This window comes from Tenrec ecaudatus, chromosome 13 (genome assembly GCF_050624435.1).
Source record: "Tenrec ecaudatus isolate mTenEca1 chromosome 13, mTenEca1.hap1, whole genome shotgun sequence".
NCBI lineage: Eukaryota > Metazoa > Chordata > Mammalia > Afrosoricida > Tenrecidae > Tenrec > Tenrec ecaudatus.
This window is the reverse complement of record NC_134542.1, coordinates 166,870-174,934: the sequence shown is the minus strand read 5'-3', so window position 1 is coordinate 174,934 and position 8,065 is coordinate 166,870. Positions and strand designations below refer to the sequence as shown.

At 45.1% G+C, this 8,065-nt stretch overlaps 1 pseudogene; it reads left to right on the top strand.

Moving 5' to 3' along the window:
- The first annotated feature begins 3,905 nt into the window (after nucleotides 1-3,905).
- LOC142424767 (endoplasmic reticulum-Golgi intermediate compartment protein 2 pseudogene) lies at nucleotides 3,906-5,068 on the top strand (annotated as a pseudogene).
- Nucleotides 5,069-8,065: the final 2,997 nt, after the last annotated feature.

The following is an 8,065-nucleotide window of genomic DNA, read 5'->3' as shown; positions in this document are numbered from 1 at the left end:
TGTAGCACCGTGCCCAGCCTTTCCTTACCAGTCACTGGATGGCACCGAGAGAGCGCGGTGGACTGTTTGAAACTGCGGCGTTGCTTGTTGCCACTGCGAGTAAGAAAGAAACCTCTGAGTACAACACACAGGTGGGGCTCTCGTCTTAAAGAACGTCGATCCCTAGCTACATTATAGTTAAACTGGAAGTTTTTAAGACTGTAATTTTTCCTCCAATTACAGCACCCCCTGTCCATAAGGAGCCCATTGACTGACAAACACACAGCGCGCAATTAAACATCCTTCTGTGGGTAGACCGTGCCCCATTTTCTCAAGACATATGACAGCGATCTGCAGGGATGCTGAACTCTCCTCAGAGCTTGAAATGTCCTCTTGCTGTGAGCGGTGGCATTGCTATAAAAGTCCCTCTTCATGCCACTTCCCTAGGGGTTTCATACAAGGCACAGAGGCAGGTGTTCTTACAAAGCTTCTCTGGAGAGCCTTAGTTAATGGTGACTAGTTTGCCATTGTAATGTGACTATTGCTTTCAGGCCAAATTTCCCCAGTGCCTGTCTTATTTCAGAGAATATCAATTCTCCATCCGGCTGAGAACTAAATGTGCCCGACTCCTTAGTGAGCCTTCCAGAATGGTGTCCAGAAGTCCCAGCTTGGCTTCCCATCTGAGAGGGCAGAGGCCTGGGGGGGTCCTTCATTTCTCCACCAACTTAGAAACACTGTTTGGGAGCAAGCGTCCTTTCTAGACCCTGAGCTCCGGAATTACTCAGTCCTCCTGGACAAGTCCCTCCTCCCTCACCCCCATCTGTGAAGGCCTGCCATCCTTGTTCCAGGGAAACTCTCCAATTCCTCCTCACAGGAGCCCAAAGCTTTCATTCTGGTCTGCTTCCTGATTCCCTGAAGGTACAGGAATCAGTACAGGGAGACCATGGCGTGAAAATGGACCCTGCCTGAATTCTGGGATTTGTAAAAAGGGTCGGGCTCACTCCCCGCTGTTAAGGACAGTGGATTGCTTTCCTGATGGAGAGCTCAGAACAGGTCACACCTGCTCAGTGACAGCCAAGGTTAGGCTGCCATCATGAATCTAGGATACGCCCATCTGGTCACTTGTATGCCCTTAATCCAGTGGTTCTCAACCTTCCTAATGCCGAGACCCTTTAATACGGTTACTCATGCTGTGGTGACCCCCCAACAATAAAATTATTTTCATTGCTACTCCATAACTATAATTTTGCTACTGTTATGAATCATAATGTAAATATCTGATAGGCAGGACGTATTTTCATTGCTACAAATTGAACATAATGAAAGCATAGTGATGAATCACAAAAACAATATGTAATTATATATTGTGAAGTATTTATTTCTAATGACAAATAAATGAAATTCATCTTGAAGCATGGTGTAGCATGGGTAACAGTCTTCACTCCAGATACTTGTATGTGGGTATATCTGCCTGTGGGTGGACCCGCCTGGAGATGGATAGAGGAGTAGTGTCTCAGTTCCTAAGACCATCAGAAATCTGTGTTTTCCAATAGTCTTAGGCGACCCCTGTGAAGTCGTTCAAGTCCCAAAGGGATCAGGACCCACAGGTTGAGAACCGCTGTCTTAATCCCGCCTCTTCCTATAGCATGCACACCCCTAGATCATCCCCCTCCAGTTGCTGTATTGCCTATGGTACAACCCCTTCCTGTGATGTAGGTCATTACCTGTAATCAGCGGGCTTACGTGTCCCCAGAGATATATAAGCATTGGTTAGAAATAAATCGCTTTCTTCTCCTGTCCTCTCCTCCTCCCAAATCCCCACATGGATCTCCAAGAAGGGCTGAGGTGACCATACTACCATGAAATGTGTCTGACTCCTTTATTTTACTCTCTCTTCTGTCTCTCTTATTCTCCATGCCTTTATTGTAATCTTTATATATTATAACCGTACAAGTGTGTTTACCAATAGTGTTAGAGGCTGGTCCCCCTCACACCAGGCCAAAAGAGAGAGAACTCAAACTCTCTAGCAAGTTCTCTCCCCTTTGAGATCCAGCCAGACGCTTACCAGGGAGGCTGTGCTTTGTTTTAAGGCCAGATCCCCCATTTTCTTGGCTGACTCATCAGAAATATTATCAAAATTTAGTTTCTTGTCTTCCCCAAAGGGAAATTTACTTCGGGGAGGCATAGAGTAGCACAAGAAGGTTTTATTGAGAAACTGCCAGATAGGAAGAAGAAAACTTCCCAAGCAGCAAGGCTGGTCTTAGAATTTCTTATTTCCCAGCTGCACACACAGCCTTTTTGGATTGGTGCTCAGATGCTCAGGGAACGTTTGCTGAGAGGAAACATCCACAGCGGATGGCAAGGGTTCTGGAAAATTCAGTTGCAAAGTATTGCATGGACTTCACACTTGTCCTGTCCCAATCTCCACCTTCACTCCCTTCCCTGTCTCAGTTCCTTATGCCATAAAACAATGTCAGTGATAGCAGAAGCGGGAGACAAAGGAGCATATTGATTAGAAAGTGACATATGGATTAGAAGGTTATTAAACACCACAATGGTGGAAAATCAGTGACTACTGTTACTCATGATTTAGAACTGCTTAGTTCATATCACACTTGAGAATCACAACAATTCTCAAAAACAAAGTAGCAATTCTCCAAGCTCTTAAAGGTTATACTCCACTGGAAACTACAAGGCTAGTGAAAATGAAAGAGGGATAAAGAAAGAGGACTGATGCCAGGTACGAAGAACCTGCTAATAGCCCAGTTGCACCCTACACGCAAAAGTAAGTCTCTCTAGCAATGACAACCACCAATAAAGCACAAGCTTGCTCAAGCTACTTAAAGAATATTGTGTTCACACAGTGTCTGAATCACTCACCATTCTATTTCACAGAACATGTTTACGCAGAGACCCCTTCCCACGGGCACTGGACACAGTGTCAGGAGAAATCTCGCTGGAGAAAGTCATGCTCGGTGAAGTGGAAGAAACGGAAGTGGATGAAATGGAACAGGGGCTGTGAGGATGTGCGGGATCCCCTGCTGTGCACCGGGCGCTGTGAGCGCGGCATCTAACAAGAACATGGTGGACGCTAAGCGAGCACGACTGTAAATAAAGCCTCACTCTAAGACGAAATCAGCAGTTTCCAGTGTGTGCAAACAGATCAGTGCTGCTAGAATAGTTAGTGGGTTTCCCAGCGCTGATTAGACCATAACCGATCTGGTAGATGTATTGGTATGCATTGATCAATGTGGGTGTGTGAGTGTGTGTGCAACTGTAATATGCATAGACATCCACATCCACATGTACATCCACACATATACACATAGACATACATATCCATATGTGAGCGTGTGATGGCTTTGTGCACACATGCAGGTCACTATGCATCATCTTCAACTAGCTCATATGGAGAAATGGCTAAAATTATTAAAATATCAATAGCAATTATAAACGTTTTGTACAAAACTCACAAAAGCAAAAGATAAGTGTAATTCAGAATCATCGCAAGTATGGATTTGGGCAAATTATTTCATTTTAATAAATTAAAAAGATATTAATACAATTTCACTTAGAATCATCTAGTCTTTCTTTTTAGGACCTTACTGTAAAATTAAAAATAGTTGCTGTGGGATTCTCATAAATGTACTTAATTAAAAGTAAGGAAAAGAAAAACCCTCACAACTGGACCAATAAGCAACATCATATTGAACGGAGAAAAGAGTAAAGTTGTCGCAGATTTCATTTTATCGGATCCACAATCAAGACCCATGGAAGCTGCAGTCAAGAAATCAAACATAAACAAACAACAATAACAAAATCAAACAACAGATTGCACTGAGAAAATCTGCAGCAAAAGACTTCTTTAGGACCTGCGCTTCTGCGAAACATGGCAGTCGCTGGGGCCATCTCACTAGCATGACTAGATGAAGGGAAAAGAGGAGGGCTTTCCTGAAGACGAGGCAACTGAATCGGAAAACACCTTACATTTGGTGAAAGAATCGGATGCCTTTCCGAAGGTTTCTGAGAGCTATGTAGAGACTTCAGCCAGGGTGGTGCAGTGTATCGAGATACATGGATGAAGTATGACTATAAGTAGACAGGGAGTTTTCTAGCAAATTGAGAATCAATATGGATATTACTGTTGCCATGACATGGTAGTAGGCTGGAGCAGATGTATTGGATTTAGCAGAAACCAAGATTGCACCTGCAAATGGTCTAGCTTATGAGCCAGGAATATCTGATCTTTCACCAGAGCAAAAAGAACAGCAGAAGCTGCTGCAAAGTCAGTTACAAGAAGAGGATTCACCTCCAGAGGTGATCTTTCAAAGTGCCCTTAAAAGAGCTTCATTAGCACCTGTACCGAGGCAGAGGGTCCTTCACCGCCTCCAGATGCGGGCGGGATTCAGGGTCAGCTCTGTGTCAGTAAAGTAGCAGGGAAATGTCACATAACTGTGGGCAAGGCATGTCCACATCCCAAGGTCATGTCCACCTGGCAGCACTTGTCAACCATGACTCTTACAACTTTTTCCTCATAGAACAGATCGTTTGCCTTTTGGAAAGCTTGTGCCAGGAATTCTTAATCCTTTAGATGTTCCAATATCTCATTACAGCTGTGCCAACAAAATTACATACATATAAAGTTTGAACTGACACTCATCAGTTTTCTGTGACAGAAAGGGAGTGTGCTGTTAGCCATGCTCTGGGCGGCCACGAGTCTCTGGGCTATTTATGAGAATGATCTCAGTTCTCTCGTGGTGACAGTGACCGAGGAGCACAGGCCATTCTGGCAGTTCTTTGTAAGACTCTGTGGTATTGTTGGAGGAATCTTTTCAACCACAGGTATGTTGCATTGAATTGGAAAATTTATAGTTGGATTAATTTGCTGTCATTTCTGACTTGGAGCCTACAAATCTGTCAATTCCATGGCCTTGAGGATGGCCACCTGGACAACCACTTACCTCTTTTAGAGAATAATCCTCCTGAGCACCTCCCGAGTGAAGGAGAACAAACTTTTGCCCGAGACATGAAACCTTTCTTAATAATAAAATATTGTGCAATATATTCAAAGAAAATAAAATATAAATGAGAAGCTGGAAACACGTCTCTGGGGGAAAAAAGAAGCAAACAAGCCCAAAACTGAAACCTGTGTATGTTTTGTCTGATACAATTGTCCTTGAAGAAATTATGCCACTAAACAATGATTAAATCCAACGGAGACATTGTTTTGAAGGTGACTCTTCTGTTCCTTTCAGAACAATGGGCAAGTACCTAACCTAGGCCTGGCTTCTGAGTGACAAAAATCGGAGAAAAGACATTAAGCCACCTTCAAAAAGGCATTGATAAGTACAAATGTTTGTGCCCCTTTATTTTTAAAAAAGCTATGATGTGAGAATAAAACATGGAAAACCTAAAAAAAAAAAAAAGACACTTTTCTTAGTGTTCAAAAGCAACAAAGTCACACTTGAAGATTAAAGTGTGTCGGATCCAACCCGAGATATTTTCAGTTGCACTAGACACAGATGAGGAAGTCCTGAGAGGCCATTCTCTGTGTGTGTGTGTGTGTGTGTGTCCAAGAATCCTCAAGACACCATGGACTGCCCGAAGAACAGATGTCCAAATAAAATAACTGAAGATAACCAGATGTCTGTCTGGAAAGGAGTACAGCCAGCATGCTCCTTAAAAGTGAGCACGGTGAGAATTCATCTCATGAACTTTGGCGTGTTGTCAGACGGGACCAGTCCCTGGAGGAGAGTACCATGCTTGATGAAGTAGAAGACACAGTGGCTACAACAATGGGCTCACATGTGGCAGCAGTTGGGTGGGTGATACAAACAAGACAGTGTTTGCTGTCATCCACTAGGTCACTGTGAGCTGGAACCAACTCAAAAGCCCCGAACAGCACGTGGAATTATTTAAAGCTTCTCGCCATCACTGGCTTCTCCACCAACTTGTCTCACAACACGGCACAGTGCACATTCCAATAAACAGAAAATACATCGCCTAATCTCCCGAGCCCAGTGGGAATAAAGAGGCCGGGTCCTTGTCTATACCCACGTATGCAGTCTCCAGATGTCTGTGTACACCCCTGGATGTCAGGCCTCTGTGTCCAGGCTGCATATGGCCCACACCCTTATCCTCGTGGTGCCTCTGCAGAACATGATGCCATCGATACTCAAATCAAACAGGAGCGGGTGAATGAAAACATCACCTATTCACACAAAAATCACAATGCACTTGTCCATGTTCTGAATTATCTCTTCTTGCTCACACCAGGGTGGTCTGAGGTCCCACGGGAAAGAGTCAATGGTTTCAATAACCCCATCGGATCCCTTGGTCCTTGAAAGTGGAGGTTTCAGTGACCCCTACCTGACTTCCTGGTCTTTGTAAGGGGAGGCTTCAATGACCCCACCTGACTCCCTGGTCCCTGTAAGGGATGGTTCTTGGCCCTGCTTGCTGTTGAATCTCACTTTTGGGCCACTGGTCTCAGTCACAGGGATGAGAAGCATGACCGACTCAGGCAGGGCACACTGCACAAACAGGACTTTTGTATAAATTACAGATAAAATTATGATATGTTAATGTGGATTCACGTCCATTCATTGGTTAACTTAGGGGGGGAAGGCACATACCATTTATAAAATTTGTCATGTGACAAAGAAATAACTTTACTTTTAGATTGCTTTAGTAGACCTCTATTAACTTAATTAGCCATATCCTAAATTGAACCCAGGTGCTGGTGTGGCACCTACTCATTTGTGAACAGGAAGTACAATGATTTTTTGGCGGAATCTGTAGAGCATCTGGGATTCTGTTGGGCACAAGGTAGAATTGTCGATTTCCCACCGTCAGGATCTGCTGAAGGGCACTGGCACCCTGTCTCACAGGGTGGATGCTCAGGTGATGTATACAAGATGGCAGACCTACAGAGGGGACACAGGTACCAGATCGTGGGGACATGCTTCTGCTCCCAGGCACAGGGGGGCTCCCAGTTACGTGCCTCCTTTGCTCGCTCGTGTTCCCTGGAATCAGTTCGTAGTGGAGACAGAATGAGGCCTGGACTCAGCTAACCCATTAGGGAACTCCACTCCACCCTCCACCCACCCCGACTCGGTGGGAGAGAACTATTCTTTTTCGTGGCAGAGGGATTTGATGAGGGTGCCAGTGTCTGCGCTCCAGTGCCCTGAATTCTTCCGTGGAAGATAGAACACAAGCTTGGGATTGATTGAAACAATCACAGCACAGAGGCATCATTACTCACCTGGGGCATGAAGAAACCCGAGGGGTACAGCCAGCCTTATCCCAAAGTTGCCCTGGTCCCATCAGACTCCAGACTCCTCTCTTTACTCCAAAGGAACAGAGAGACCCATTTAAGGAGCTCACTCACGACATGTTTGCCTTGACGTCAAAGGTCTATTTTGTGAGCTCTGACTAGAAATCTCCGATTTGATGTGAGCCTGGACCATAACCAGCCGCCTGCCTCTGTACAGCTTTCTCCTGGAAACAAGCCCACTGAGCACAGCCGTGGCCACACCCGCCCTGCATGCCGGTGCCTGTGTCCTCATTCGCAGTGAGTTTGGGCAGATAGCTCAGGCGTTCGTTCCAGTTCTGAAGGTGTCTGTGTTGTCATTCTCCAAGCTGCAGGAACCGACAGGGACCACACGTGGACATCTTGCAAATCCCTGTCCATTACCCAGGGGAGGAAAGACTGATGTGTCTTTGACCAATAATCCTCACAAGTGATATTTTCTAAGGCCAAAGGACATAAGGGACAGCATTCCTTATATCACCTGCTATTTTCCACCAGAGTAAGCATGTTGTCACTTTCCTCGGGCAGAAGAAAAGAGGATTTTAAGTCTCCGTGGCACTGCTGTTGGAACCCCATCCAGCATTCGAAAGAAAGCATAGAAAAGAAATGTCACCATGGCTCGCTTCTTGGCAAGACATCTCCCAACAGAAGTCGGTTAATCTCCTTTTCAATAGAGCAGAAACGCATCCCAAAGAGACGCCCCCTCAACACAAAACCAAGGCTGTCAACTGGGTCAGGAAGCCATAGTAAGTACAGGGAGCCAACATGACTTGTGAC